Source organism: Bufo gargarizans, chromosome 3 (genome assembly GCF_014858855.1).
Source record: "Bufo gargarizans isolate SCDJY-AF-19 chromosome 3, ASM1485885v1, whole genome shotgun sequence".
NCBI lineage: Eukaryota > Metazoa > Chordata > Amphibia > Anura > Bufonidae > Bufo > Bufo gargarizans.
In genome coordinates this window covers 353,274,256-353,290,729 of record NC_058082.1, presented here as the reverse complement: position 1 = coordinate 353,290,729, position 16,474 = coordinate 353,274,256, and the positions used below count along the sequence as shown (strand labels likewise).

Below are 16,474 nucleotides of genomic sequence, written 5' to 3'. Positions count from 1 at the left end.
CAGTATAAGAAACACCGAAAACAGTAACACCTAACTGAAGTTTGCTTTGTGCATTTGTAACTATATACACAAACAGACAAGGCCTATAGAAAGTACATGTGACAGTATTGTGTGTTAAATATACCCCCCTTTTGCACACACATTTGGCAGGCAAGCATTATTATTTTTTTATATATAAGCCCAAAGTCATGCTTTCTCACCCCGTGCAACAAAATCGTGCAGCGTGCCACACAAAAACAAGGACTAGGTCGCGGTCCATCGCAGGCCCTGTCCATAAGAGAAGGGCCCCCCACAAACCATTCCCTATCCCTCCGGGGCCGAAGCTCCTGCAAGGTACTGGGACAAATGGCAACCTTCAGCCGAAGCCAAGGGTACACGCATCTGTGCTCCCGGCTTTCGTCTAAGCTGCCACCCAAGGCGTCAGCCAGGAGCTTCAACAAAGGTCTGGACTCTCCCTGGAGGGAGAGCCCACGGGGTTTGGCAGGGGGGTGAAGAACCAATATGACCACACCTCCCCCTAGACCTCAGGGCGCCGCAACCCTGAAAATCAGAAATTTGAATATTCAAGATTTTTTTTTAATTAGTACACATGATCCCTCCCTTCTTCTAGCTTGTGGGCCAATGAAAAGGCTGCGATAACTTTGACTTTAGGAGTAGTGTTGATTGCGAATTTTCGTAATGTGAATTTTCATAATGCAAATTTTTATAATTTAATGCCGATTTCTGCAATCAAGAAAATAATGACTGGAGATAATGAATTCTCGAATTCGCGAATATATGGTGAATATTCGCTCAAATATTCGCAAAATATCACAAATTTGAATATTGCACCTGCCGCTCATCCCTAAATGTGAGTAGTTATTGTTTTTTTTTTTTATATATATATATACAGATGGGGCACAGAGGGCTTTATTACTATGGAGGGGGGCACAGAGGACTTTATTACTATGGAGGGGGCACAGAGGACTTTTTTACTATGGAGGGGGCACAGAGGACTTTATTACTATAGAGAGGGCACATAGGACTTTATTACTATGGAGGGGGCACATAGGACTTTATTACTTTGGAGGGGGCACAGAGGACTTTATTACTATGCAGGGGGCACAGAGGTCTTTATTACTATAGAGGGGGCACAGATGACTTTATTACTATGGAGGGGGCACAGAGGTCTTTATTACTATGGAGGGGGCACAGAGGTCTTTATTACTATGGAGGGGGAACAGAGGTCTTTATTACTATGGAGGGGGCACAGAGGTCTTTATTACTATGGAGGGGGCACAGAGGTCTTTATTACTATGGAGGGGGCACAGAGGTTTTTATTACTATGGAGGGGGCACAGAAAATATTTCTACTATGGAGGGGGCACAGAGGGCATTACTACTCGGGGGGCACAGAGGGCATTACTAATGTGAAGGGGGCACAATGGGAATTTCTACTATGGAGGGGGCACAGAGCCAGAGGGCATTACTACAATGAAGGGGTCACAGTGGGCATTATTACTGTGTAGGGGGCACAGTGTGCATTATTACTGTGAAGGAGGCACAATGGGGATTATTACTATGAAGGGGGCACAGATAGGGCATTACAACTGTGAAAAGGGGCACAGAGAGGTTATAACTACTGTGAAGGGACACACATCTGTACAAAACTACTGTGACGGTTGTGCATATCTTGGCATATCTACTGTGAGGGGGTACATATCTGTGAGTAGACCTGAGGGACTGAAGCACTGGGTAGAAAGTAAAAGTAGGCACATAAGGACTGATCCATATATATCCACTCTGTAGCATGCTCTGTGTAAGGTATTTAATCTATAATACATGCAGTTTCATTGCTGGAAGTGCTGTGCAAAATGCCACAAGGGGGGCCACTGAGACTTTATCGCCCAAAGGCCCACATGAACCTGGAGCCGGCCCTGTGCCTATCTATATCTAGTGCTGTCAGTCTACTGTAAAATGGGTGAGAGACTAGGGGCCCACCTTGTTTAGTGGCCCACCATGGGATTCACCTGTTCCCCTGTGGGCCAGTCCCAGCCTGTCTATAATCAGATTATAATGCTAGTCTTGCAATCAAAATAATAGAAATCTCACTGGAAACCTCTCAAACCTCATTATAAGACATCTGGATCCTGCTAGACATGATTTAGGTCAGTCTCAGAGTTGTGGCTTCTATTCATAATGGAAATCACAGAAAACAAAAATGTGGTTGTGTACAGAGCTCTACTATCTTATACCAAAAGTTTGTTCCTTTAACTTTAAAAGGTTTTCCCTGACCATAGCTATTGCATATATATATACCATCCCCCGATTCAAGATTTTCACCATTCCTGCGATTGAAATTCTGATCATATGACCCACGGCATTGTAATGTTTCCACTTCTGTGACATTCTGTTCTCCCATTGAACTCTTTCTTCCACAGTGTTCAGAATGGTATGCCACAGGTATCATTATTGACTCATGGAAAGCGCTCATAGAGCTCTGGAACATGCGACAGAGCCCCTGCATGGAGATACCCCAGGTACAAAAATTTAGCAAGGAGAGAGAACTTTTTCTAAATGTGACTTTGGTCCCAGAAAATCCCTTTAAGTTCACCATATGCTTCTGTGTTCTCTCCAGTTCCCAACCAATGCAAGGAATTGGGCAAGAACCAATGTCAATATAAAATTGTGCAGTAAAATTCACATTAATGATATGTGGAAGATACTTGAGTTTACTACATGGTGGCTCAGTGGTTAGCACTGGTGCCTTGCAGCACATGGGTCCTGGGTTTGAATCCAACCAAGGACAACATCTGCATGGAGTTTGTATGTTCTCCCCATGTTTGTGTGGGTTTCCTTCCACACTCCAAATACATACTGAGAGGGAACTTGGATTGTGAGCCCCACTTGGGACAGTTGGATGCTAATGTCTGTAAAGCGCTGTGGAACATAGTAGCATTATATAAGTGAGTATAATAAATATATGGAATTAATTTGACATCACTCCTCTGTAATTCACAAGAAATGGTTCTTGTTATTGATTGATTCTAGTTCAAATCATTCTTTCCTTATGGTTCTAGAAATCATCTCTCTATGCACTGTCTCCCGGTGAGCCTGTGAAAGACTTCTGTTTACACACAGCAGCCAATCTAAGGAGGCTTCGCTGCAGGGTGGATGGAGATTGGCCTGAACCAAGGGTGTGTTTCAGACTACCAGTCTAAAGTAGTCTGAAACACACCCTGAATGGATGATACACAGGGGATTTTTCAGCTACAACGGACATTTTACAGCTCAGCAGAAAAACAGAGCTCAGACCCCTATTGAAATGTAGCAAAAAATAAATAAGCATGGAAAGTTGGCCTATTTACTTAAGAAATGAAATAGCATTTAAGAATTTAAGATTCACTTTAAAGTAAGTCACCAGTGTAGAGCTTCAAAATAGGACATACCTGTTTTTTTCTTAATGTTTGCTGCTTGTCTACTGTCTGGCTCATTTTTTTATGACAAAGATGTATACAGTTTAGACGGTAGGCACTGTAGTAAAACTGTATACATCTTTGTCATCTTTGTACTTATTAAGCTGTACTTTGTACATATTAAGCTGTGCTGCCTACCAACATCCAGGGCCGTCTTTAATATTGGCTGGACCCTGGGCAAAAATTTACTTGGGCCCCTTGGATCCAGCCTTCCCACACCTTAGCAGGCAATCACACCCTCCACCACAACACACACACAAAAAATCCACACATCTGGTAGAGTACAGTGAATGACTGTAAATACCTCCAGTTCTGAAGACTCCAGCGGCTCAGGATCAGTGCTCTGGGCAGCTGGGCTCAGGCTGGAAGTGGGCACCGCTCTGCAGGAAGGAGACCAGGGCTCGGCTCACCCTAGTATTACAGTGCACCCCAGCACCCCACAGTATGCAGTATAGCAACCCTATAGTATACAGCACCACACAGTATGCAGTATAGCACCCCACACTATACAGTACCCCACAGTATATAGTAGAGCAGTATACAGCACCCCACAGTATACAACACCTCACAGTATACAGTAGAGCAGTATAGCACCTCACCGTATACACGATACAGCCCCCCACACTATACAGTATAGCACTCCACACTATACAGCACCCACAGTATACAGACCCCCACAGTATTCAGTACAGCAGTATAGCACTCCACAATATACAGCACCCACAGTATATAGTAGATCAGTATAGCAGCCCACAGTATACAGCACCCCACAGTATACAACACCTCACAGTATACAGTAGAGCAGTATAGCACCTCACCGTATACAGCATCCCAAACTATACACGATACAACACCCCACACTATACAGTCCCCCACACTATACAGTACAGCAGTATATCACTCCACACTATACATCCCCCACAGTATACAGTACAGCAGTATAGCACTCCACAATATACAGCACCCACAGTATACAGTATACAGACCCCCACACTATACAGGCCCCCACACAGTATACAGGCCCCCACACAGTATACAGCCCCCCACACTATACAGTCCCCCCACACTATACAGGCCCCTACACTATACAGCCCCCCCACAGTATACAGCCCCCCTACATTATACAGCCCCCACAGTATACAGCCCCCACACAGTATACAGGCCCCCCCCACAGTATACAGCACCCACAGTATACAGACCCCCACAGTATACAGTACAGCAGTATAGCACTCCACAATATACAGCACCCACAGTATATAGTAGATCAGTATAGCAGCCCACAGTATACAGCACCCCACAGTATACAACACCTCACAGTATACAGTAGAGCAGTATAGCACCTCACCGTATACAGCATCCCAAACTATACATGATACAACACCCCACACTATACAGTCCCCCACACTATACAGTACAGCAGTATAACACTCCACACTATACATCCCCCACAGTATACAGTACAGCAGTATAGCACTCCACAATATACAGCACCCACAGTATACAGTATACAGACCCCCACACTATACAGGCCCCCACACAGTATACAGCCCCCCACACTATACAGTCCCCCCACACTATACAGGCCCCTACACTATACAGCCCCCCCCACACTATACAGCCCCCCTACATTATACAGCCCCCACAGTATACAGCCCCCCACAGTATACAGCCCCCCCCCCACAGTATACAGACCCCCACAGTATACAGTCCCACACAGTATACAGGCCCCCCACAGTATACAGTCCCACACAGTATACAGGCCCCCACAGTATACAGGCCCCCCACAGTACACAGCCCCCCCACAGTATACAGGCCCCCCACAGTATACAGTCCCACACAGTATACAGTCCCACACAGTATACAGCCCCCCACAGTATACAGGCCCCCACAGTTCACAGGCCCCCACAGTATACAGGCCCCCCACAGTATAAAGCCCCCCACAGTATACAGGCCCCCCACAGTATACAGCCCCCCACAGTATATAAAGCCCCCCATAGTATACAGTCCCACACAGTATACAGTCCCACACAGTATACATGCCCCCCACAGTATACAGGCCCCTACAGTATACAGGCCCCCACACAGTATACAGCACCCCACTATACAGTAGTTTACAGTATATTAGCATAACAGCCCCTGTCACCTTTTTCTTCACAAAAAAAGCTCCACAGTTAAGACAAACTTCTCCTGCAACACTAGTTGTTAGGACCTGTGATGACCTCATAGCTATATGACCAGTAATATTGCTAGGTTACTGGTCACATGGTGATGATGTCATCTAAGGTCCTAGATCACATTCACAGCTCTAACAGTACGATGCCTGGACTCAGTGCCGGCAGGCATGGCAGCACCCCTTGTGTAGCTGACAGCCTGACACCCGGGGCGGTGGCTAGCAGGGCTCAAGAGGCAGCTGCCTTGGGCCCCCCAGGAGCAACTGGGGAAGCTGCCCCTTTTGCCCCTTGGTGAAGACGGCCCTGCCAACATCAAAGCGGACCACCCTAAGCATCTCATCCTGCAGTGCAAGAGTCTTCTTACTCACCTTTTGCCTCCTGGAGATTTCCAAGACCCACTCCAGGGACTGCTCTGCTGGATATTACTCCAAAATATGGGTACAGAGCTCTACCTACAGCCTTCAGAAAGAAAAGTCTCTCAAACTATAGTTAAGAGATAACAGATTAAAGTACACAAGGGGACTATTTAATGAATACTAACCTGAGGCCCACAGCTATAATATAACTACTAACTACAGAGAGACTCTATACTGCATAAAGAAAAAAACTCCCATGATGCAAGAAGGGTGTATTCTCAAATAGTGGACACTGTACCATATAACAAATTTACCACATTGTTGTTGGTACTCTTCACATCTTAATCAACAGCACCATCTAGTGGCCTTCTCTTTACTGACAACTTCTGCGGACCTCTGTGCTGCTTGCTACAGTTCAGTGCTTTTTAGAAACCGTGTGATTTACTATCCCTCAAATGCAAACCTTTCATTATCAAAATGTAATGAGATTTAATTCTCTACGCTGACCAATATCAAACAGGCATTATAAAACTCTTATCTGTGAAGTATCATGGTCAAATATGGGAAAGATCGCCTTAAAGAAGCGCCTAGCCACATGCGTACAACTTCAAGCCAGGGGGACATGGACAAATATATGAAAAAATCAAATATCTCTGTGGATGTGACAAAGCAACAGGGGAATCTTCCAAAAATGCTTGTCTTCTCCAACGACGCCAACGATCTGATATGGACAAAATATCAACTATTAGAGAGCTGTTAGTCTCTTGCACTTTTATGTGCTTGATTCTAGTAGATTCTAGTACAGTTTGACTCACTGAGTCAAGACCTGGAAGAAATAAAGCATCCTAAACAAATGGCAATGAGAGTGGAGGCTCTAGAAACCTGTCAGTCAGACCTACTGGAACATAATACTGCCTTAGCTCATAATATGGATCATGCATAAGCATATATTAATCTTCTATACTCCATGATTGAAGATCAAGAGAACAGGGGCAGGAGAAAAAATGTAAGGTTCAAAGGGACACCAGACACGGTTGCATTCAAAGCACCAATGCTGGCTCTTACTGAACTTTTCTCCTCTATGCTTGGGCCCAACTTCACAGCCAGTATCACCTTAGATAGTGGCCATTGGTCTCTGTAATCCCCACCTAAAACACAGGATCCTCCAAGAGACGTGATCTGTAGACTGGTGAATTTTTTCAAAGGAAAAGTTCCTCAAAATCTCTAAAGATACTCAGACTCTTACCTATGAGGGCTCAAGTATCACAATCTTCCAGGATCTTTCATCCCTGACCTTAAAGAAACGTAGGCCACTGAAACCCTAACTAGACATTTTAAAAGAAAAATGCATTGCCTACAAATGGTTTCTCTTTTTTGGGTTGCTTATCCATGGCCCGGGAATAAAACTTACTGTCAGAGCACATGCTGACCTGGCTTAGGCATGAGAGAGTCCCGGAGTGGATCAGTTGGATACAGCGGACTGGAATGAAGCACAAGATATTGCTTCCCTACAACCTTTCCTATTTGCCACGCCATGGGAAAAGGTTGGCACTCCCAAAGCTCAGGAAATCAGGGAAAATGATGCCTAACAACTGGCAGTAGAACCAAATTGAAGCTGGGGCAATTTCTTTCTTTCTTCATATTTTGGAGATCTGCGGAAACCTCTCTGTATATAGTCCTTCCTACTCTCTCACTAGTATTGCCATAAGGACTTTCTTAGAAAGGACTATGGTAAGACTTTCCACAAGGAAAGGTAGTCCTTAGTATAATTATATCTCCATTATGATTTAGTACAGTTATTAATGGGTAACCTTTGAAATACTATGTTTACCACAGTTAAATCTCCACTACATGAGCCAGTTTTTGCGGTGTTGGTTGGTATAATGTATAATGTTCACTTTACTCATGTACTGACCATATGCTGCTCCCACTTTTGGGACAAGTGAATGTAGTGGGATATGTTTCTTTGAAATTATTGTAAATTTTATGGCTAAGGGTACTTTCACACTTGCGGCAGAGGATTCCAGCAGGCAGTTCTGTCGCCAGAACTGTCTGCTGGATCCGGCAATCCGGATGCAAACTGATGCGGATCCGTCTGACAAATGTATTGCAATACCGGATCCGTCTCTCCAGTGTCATCTGGAAAAATGGATCCGGTGTAAAAAATTTTGGAGTATTTTTAAAGGTCTGCACATGTGCAGACCGAAAAGCTGGATCAGTTTTTCCGGAACACTTAATCCGGCACTAATACAGTTCAATATAAATTAATGCTGGATCCGGCATTCCGGCAAGTGTTCAGTATTTTTGGCCTGAGATAAAACTGCAGCATGCTGCGGTATTTTCTCCATCAAAAAAACATAAGAGGGACTAATCTGATGCATCCTGATGCATCCTGAACGGAATGTTCTCCATTCCAAATGCACTAGGATAAAACTGATCAGTTTTTCCCCGGTATTGAGTTCGTAGGACGGAACTAAATACCAGAAAACAAAAACGCTAGTGTGAAAGTACTCTAAGTTTACTTTTGAAACTTGAGTAGTTATGGTTTTTGCTTTACCTTTTGTGTATCCCCTCCCCCTCTCTAATCCTCATAGCCAAGGTGGTTACATCTCATTAACCTTAGAAGAAGAGTAGGTAAGGGGAGTTTGACTATTAGCTTGATGTCTACTGCAACTCTGACCTTGATAACTGCTCATATAATGTAAGACATTAGAATAACCCTATGAAAATAGGTCAAATATGGCACTTTCTTAAACAACATCAAGTCTGACACCCTTTACTTACCTCAATTCATTATCTGATGATAAGGGCAAGTACAGCTTTCTGAAATAGTCAAATAGGGTGACATTGAAAGGGTGACATTGGGTAATCTTTATGACCCTTACTCTAAACAGGCTAAGATCGGTAGGGGCATTTTCAGCATTTGCAGAGGGTCTAGTATTGCTGGGCGGATATTTGGATGTTGTTTTTAATCCATCACAAGATAATCCACAACTTCATCCTCCATTTCCACAAACTACCTCCAAAAAATAAATAAATACCAGTACTTGGCAGCTGCTGGGCTAATGGATAGGCCCCCAAGAGTGTTTAGCTTGGGGGACACATGGAAGCACATATACCTTTAGGGTAGGGCATTTGGTTTTTTAGGGTTTGTATGTTCTCTCTCCCCCCCCCCCCCCCCCCTCTTTGTCTGTTTTATATTTGACAGGTAAAATGACCTCAGGAGAATTACCTGAGAGAAGATGACCAAGTTAATCTGGTTTGAAGCGGATTCTGCTGGGTAGTGAGGTCGCTGCAAATTGGTTGCCATCCATTGCTGGGGGAGAAATCCAAGCTGTTGATTTGTTGAAGCAGGTTGCGGCGGGAAACTGACCCCTTTATATGGCACCACTTGACTGAGCTGTGGTGCCAGTCTGAAGAGGACCTGATCTGCGCTGGACCTGTGTCTGACCTGGGACATGGACGAGATCCTGATCTTGAGAGCGGAGGCCACCGATGGAGAAGAATCGCTGTGGAGCTGGACCGCTGAGGTGGGAAGAGCCGGAAGATGAGAGCCCTGGAGCGCTGGACGTGACGGAGGAGGATGTGGATGCGTGTCAGTGGAAGGGGGAGTTGTCAGCGCTTCCTTGCAAAAAAGCTAGGAAGTTGAGGAGCGCCTATACTCCTCCTCCTGAGGCGGAACAGGGAGCCTATCGCCGGCAGCAGGAAGCAAGAAGACGCAGCATCGGTCCTCCAGGCGGGAGGACTTAAGAGTACAGAGCGGTGAGCCCTGTGGAGCGCAGGGTGAAGACGTCACAAGGGATCGGCGGCCAAGGGGCGGAGCTGTGGAACGTTGCATTCCACATACAGTAGAGGCCATCCAGGAAGCAAACAGCATGGGCCCTTCATGCAGCCAAGCAGTGGTGGGGCAGCTTGTTGAGGGGCTCTCCCTTGGTTGGGTAGAGCCACCTCCAAGCCTCCACAGAAGATTGAAGACAGCCTCTGGAGCAGTCCAGGAGGATCATATGGATGGGGAGAGTCTCCATGTATTGTCTTTGTCTGAGTCCACGCTGTTGTCTGGGCTGGTTAAGCTGTTAGCAGAGATTGCTAACAGGCAGGTGCCTCACACAGCGTCTGATGTTTGGAGTAATAGTAAAAAACAGGTTGCTTCTAGCAATGCTGCAGTTAATGATTTGCCGGTGTTGGAAAAGGGTGTTGGAGTTAATGAAATGTGTGTTAAAGAAGAGGATTTGGAGGATGGAATATGTGGAGATCATGTCCCTTTTGTCGTCTGCAAAGGAAAATGTGGTGCGGGATAAGAAAGAAGTAAAGATTATAGTAAGCATGCTATGCCAAGGTTGTTTAATAATTGGCTGCAAGCTTTCTGTATTTACTCTGCAGTACTTGGTGAGAAACATCCTGGGCATTGTAGTGGCCTTTTCCAGCACCTGAACATTATTCTTGAAGCATATCGTAATTTTAGTGGTATGGCGTGGCATCAGTACGATGAAGTGTTCCGTCAGAAGCTGGCGGTGCATCTTTCACTTAAATGGGGAGTCAAAGATATTGGTCTGTGGGTGAATATTATGTTGCTAAAGCTGCTAATCTTCCTCAGACTAATATGAGAAAAAGGGTGTGTTTTGCTTTTAATGAAGCAAATTGCAAATGGTTTTCAAACTGTCGCTACAAACATTAATGTTCATTTTGCAGTGGATCTCATCCTATGCTGAGGTGTTTTAACAGGAACTCCCAGTCTACCCAGCAGCTGCCCAGTTCCAAAGAGCAAATTTCTAAAAGCATGGACGCCAATGAAGCTTTTCAAAATGCTACAATGCTTAAAAATGTATCCAGACCTAATAAAGGCTAACTACATTTTTGAGGGTTTTTATTTTGGTTTTGAGGTGTGTGAATTTTTGGCGAAAGGTTGCTACTGGGTAGATAATTTGAAATCTGTTGTTTAATTTAAAGAAGTAGCAAGGAGTAAATTGCAAAAGGAATTGGGCCTTATACACCACTTGTCGTTTCCAGAAAAAGACTCTCTTAATGATGTGGTGGACAAATCTAAGGCCTCTGTAGAATATGCATCTTTTGATGTTGCATTGTCTTTGGTAAGGCGTTTTAAGAATAGGGCTTTACTGGCTAAAGCAGATGTGAAGTTGGCCTTTTGCTTATTGCCAGTAAACCGAATTCATTGGGTTTTCAGTTTGATGGGAGTTATTATTTTGATAAATGCCTTCCAATGGGGTTTTCCTTATCTTGCTTTTATTTTGAGGCTTTTTTGACATTTATTCATTGGGTTGTACAGTCGTTGTTTCCACAGGGCGGTTTATTACACTACTTGGATGATTTTTTGTTTGTTGGTAATTGTAATTTTTTGACAAGTTTGTGAGTTGTTTGGCATCCCAGTTGCAGATGAAAGAGTTACATTGTAATTGTTTGGAGCTTTTGGGGTTAGTTAAAATGGAATTTTAGAGAAGTTAGATAAGATTACGTTTTTGTTGTTTTATTTAATAAGGAAAGAAAAATGCACATTGAAGGAGTTGCAATCCTTGCTAGGTACGTTGAACTTTGCTTGCCGGATCATTCCAGTGGGAAGTACCTCTGTACTTTTCTACTAGAGGTCTGAAATCTCCTAGTTTGCATATTAGGTTAGTTAAACGTTTGAAAGATGAATATGGCGAATTTTTAGAGAATTACAATGGAGCCAGTTGTTGGCAGGAATAGTTTGTGGAGGTTGATGCCTTGGGTTTATTTACAGACGCGGCAGAGGTGATTATGGCGCTTTTTGGGATGGTAAATAGTCAGCAGAAGCTTGGCCAGTTTTTATTGATTAATAATGGATTGACTCGTAACATTGTTCTTTTAGAATTTTTTCCTGTGCTGGGGTAGGTTTTTTAAAAACAGGATTTTGATCAACACAGATTACAAAGGTGTCGTATTCACAATTAATATGCTTTTGTCTAAGTGTGAAATAGTGGTTAAGCTATTTAGGGATTTTGTTTTATGTTGTATGAAACTTAATATTTGGGTTAAGGCAAAATATGTTCAAGGTAAATTTAATTTCTTAGCAAATTCTTTATCTCGTTTTCAGTTTGGCAAGTTTTGGGAGCTAGCACCAGGAGCGGATGTAAAGGGAGTTCCTTGTCATCTTTGGGATCTGGTATGGGATTGATAGCTGAGGCTATTAAACAGTCTGTAGTGCCTAAAACACGGGCGGTGTGTATGCAGCCGCATGGCGGGATTGGCTATTGCTTTCTAATTCATTAAGCAGAGAGCATAATGATATTGTGTGCGGTTTGCTGTTTGTTGCTAATCTATTCAAAAAACAACAGTCTTTTTCTTCAGTTGCTACAAACTGGATTCCAAAAAAGTTGGGACACTATACAAATCATGAATAAAAACTGAATGCAATGATGTGGAGGTGCCAACTTCTAATATTTTATTCAGAATAGAACATAAATCACGGAACAAAAGTTTAAACTGAGAAAATGTAAAATTTTAAGGGAAAAATATGTTGAATCAGAATTTCATGGTGTCAACAAATCCCCAAAAAGTTGGGACAAGGCCATTTTCACCACTGTGTGGCATCTCCCCTTCTTCTTACAACACTCAACAGGCTTCTGGGGACCGAGGAGACCAGTTTCTCAAGTTTAGAAATAGGAATGCTCTCCCATTCTTGTCTAATACAGGCCTCTAACTGTTCAATCGTCTTGAGCCTTCTTTGTTGCACCTTCCTCTTTATGATGCGCCAAATGTTCTCTATAGGTGAAAGATCTGGACTGCAGACTGGCCATTTCAGTACCCTGATCCTTCTCCTACACAGCCATGATGTTGTGATCGATGCAGTATGTGGTCTGACATTATCTTGTTGAAAAATGCAGGGTCTTCCCTGAAAGAGATGATGTCTGGATGGGAGCATATGTTGTTCTATAACCTGAATATATTTTTCTGCATTGATGGTGCCTTTCCAGACAAGCAAGCTGCCCATGCTACACGCACTCATGAAACCCCATACCATCAGAGATGCAGGCTTCTGAACTGAGCGTTGATAACAACTTGGGTTGTCCTTGTCCTCTTTGGTCCGGATGACATGGCGTCCCAGATTTCCAAAAAGAACTTTGAATCGTGACTCGTCTGACCACAGAACAGTTTTCCATTTTGCCACACTCCATTTTAAATGATCCCTGGCCCAGTGAAAACGCCTAAGCTTGTGGATCTTGCTTAGAAATGGCTTCTTCTTTTCACTGTAGCGTTTCAGCTGGCAACGGCGGATGGCACGGTGGATTATGTTCACTGACAATGGTTTCTGGAAGTACTCCTGAGCCCATTCTGTGATTTCCTTTACAGTAGCATTCCTGTTTGTGGTGCAGTGTCGTTTAAGGGCCCGGAGATCACGGGCATCCAGTATGGTTTTACGGCCTTGACCCTTACACACAGAGATTGTTCCAGATTCTCTGAATCTTCGGATGATGTTATGCACAGTTGATGATGATAGATGCAAAGTCTTTGCAATTTTTCGCTGAGTAACACCTTTCTGATATTGCTCCACTATCTTTCTGCGCAACATTGTGGGAATTGGTGATCCTCTACCCATCTTGGCTTCTGAGAGACACTGCCACTCTGAGAAGCTCTTTTTATACCCAATCATGTTTCCAATTGACCTAATTAGTGTTAATTGGTCTTCCAGCTCTTCGTTATGCTCAAATTTACTTTTTCCAGCCTCTTATTGCTACTTGTCCCAACTTTTTGGGGATTTGTTGACACCGTGAAAATTTGAATCAATGTATTTTTCCTTTAAAATGATACATTTACTCGGATTAAACGTTTGATCTGTCATCTACGTTCTATTGCAAATAAAATATTGACATTTGCCATCTCCACATCATTGCATTCAGTTTTTATTATCAATTTGTTTAGTGTCCCAACTTTTTTGGAATCCGGTTTGTAGAACTGTTGCTGGAATCTCATTTTTTCAGAAGTTATTTGGCAAAAAAACGTTCTCAGCTTATTTTACTACTAAGCAGATTTTAAAGGGATACTGTAAAAGGTTTTCAGAATTGGATAACAGGAGACCGCTATCTGTTAAGCTGTTGGAAAGTATATATGAGATTCTGTCTGTGGTGTGTGTGGATTCATTCGAAGTATTACTTTTTCGCACTAGTTGTGTTCTAGCATTTTTTGCAGCTTTAAGGATTGGGGAGTTAGTTTCGGCAAGTCGTTCAGTTTGTTCTGCTTTAGATTTTTCAGATGTCTCCTTAAACATTGATTTTGTTGAAATTTTTATGAAGCGGTCTAAAACCGATCAATTTGAAAGGGGTAGAGTGATAAGGCTAAAGGCTTGGGTTGGTTCTTTACTATGTCCAGTTAATATTGTGCGTGATTGGCTTGTGGTGCCGCCGTCTGTGTCGGGCCAATTTTTGATTCATAGAGATGGTTCTCCTCTTACCAAGTTTCAATTTAGCTCGGTACTTAGGAAATGTTTGGCTGCTCTTGGGCCTCTCTTAAAATTTCCTTGCATTCTTTCTGGATTGGAGCAGCCACAGATCCGGCGAGGTGTGGGTTGGATGAAGCAATTATTAGAAGAATAGGGCATAGAGCTAAATTATATGTTAGACCGGATCTGCTATTATCAGACTAAATTATGTTTTATTTTTCAGGAGATCATTTAATTGTTTGGATTATTGGCCATTCTTATGCATTCTGGGCTCAGAAGAGAGCAGAGAAGAGAACATAGACTGAGAATTTGTTATTTGATTGCTCATCCTTGCATGTCTTCTGGTGGGGTGTTAGAGGAATGGGCTGGAGTAGTGTGTTACGGAAGGTTAAGAAGTTATGTTCTGAATGGCCTCTTCCTGATTCTACATGTAGGGGGGAATGATGTTGGAAAAGTGAAGATGTGTCTGTTATTATGGGAGATGATAAGAGACTTGTCACTGCTAAGAAGCATGTTGCCAGACACTGTTTTGGTGTTTTCTGAAATAGTGCATCACTTGCTTTGGTGTTTTAAAAATAATGTATTTTTTGAGAAGCTCTGTAAGAGAGTTAATAGAGCTATGGAGAAGTTTCTTCCATTGCTAGGTGGAGCTTCTTACAGGCGCATTGATTTGGTGGACTGTGTTTTAGGCATTTTCAGATCTGACAATGTGCATTTGTCAGAAATTTTGGTTGTAATTTTTAATGTTGGTTTGCAATGTGCTATTGAGAAAGGGTTGCAATGCTTGGGGGGGGGGGGGGCTCACCTTGTTAAGGCAGGGCTTGTGGGATTCATCACTCAGCTATAGCTGAGTGGATTGTGGTCTTTAATGGTTAATGATTTTGTTTTTAATGGTTAATGATTTATTTATTCTGATCTATTGATAAATGAATTATTAATGCATTGGGTAACTCATAATAAAGCATTGCGACCATTTCTTCCATCAGATAGGTGTCTTGGTCTTTATTTATTATTTAGTTATGCTTAAATTAAGCCTTGTGGGTGTAATGTGCCTCCATGCATATATGGAGTGCACTGCACCCCACAGACTTCTCCAACTATTCAGTGGCATACCACTCGTACCAAAGATTAGACTATTTATTTGTATCTCCTGTGGGGATGTGCTCGTGGTAGGCTACGGTAGCGGCGGCAGTATTGAGGCAATCATAGACAGTCTTTGTGATACACTGTGACTTTATTCACACCAACGGCATAACAGGCAATGTGCAGGCCACACAGGTGCATATCCACATAGTGCATAAAACAAAAGTCCTTCCATAGAAAATAAACAGCAGGTTTGAGTCACCTTGTTTTGGACAGACCACAGCAGTTCTGCAGGCTTCTAGGCTATCTGCCTTTGTCTCCCTCAGGCCAGAGCCCCTTCGGCTCGTAGCACCACAGGTCCCAGGGCTATCCTTCAATGTGTGCTGCGCCCAGACTCTCCTTCACCAGCACTCACTCTGTCTGTGGAAATCTCCAGCACAGCAAGACACACCCCACCCCCATCATCAGCAGGCTGGGTTCTTAAAGGCCCAGCTCCACCAAAAACCTGGGTGGCCGTGGGGTACAGTAAGAACCGGCCCGGACACGCTGCGCCAGCAGCATTCGCCGCTGTAACCGCAATGATCCGGTTCTTACTCCACCGAGGCCAGGACCTCTGGTGGCACGTATCGTCCATCCATTATTATTCCGGGGACTCTCCTACATATCCCCCCCCTTTGTTCACCCCTGAGGGCTTGAACATACCGTTCAAGCCTGAGGGGGTGAACACACGCACAGCAGTGTACCCGGGACAGGGCATCTGCGTTCCCCTGTAAGCGGCCGGCCCTGTGCTAACAGTGAACTTAAAGTTTTGGAGGGACAAGAACCACCTGGTAACCCGAGCGCTCCCCTCCTTAGCCCGACTCATCCACTGGAGAGGGGAGTGGTCGGTCACCAGACGGAACCTTCTCCCCAGAAGGTAATATCTGAGAGACTCGAGTGCCCACTTGATGGCGAGGCACTCTCTCTCCACAATGCTATACCGGGTTTCTGCTGGGGT

The 16,474-nt window shown here is 43.8% G+C and overlaps 1 protein-coding gene across 1 annotated transcript in view; it reads right to left on the bottom strand.

Moving 5' to 3' along the window:
- LOC122931584 (disks large-associated protein 3-like) overlaps positions 1–16,474 on the bottom strand; it is a 140,280-nt gene that overhangs the window by 16,441 nt on the left and 107,365 nt on the right. The window lies entirely within an intron of this gene.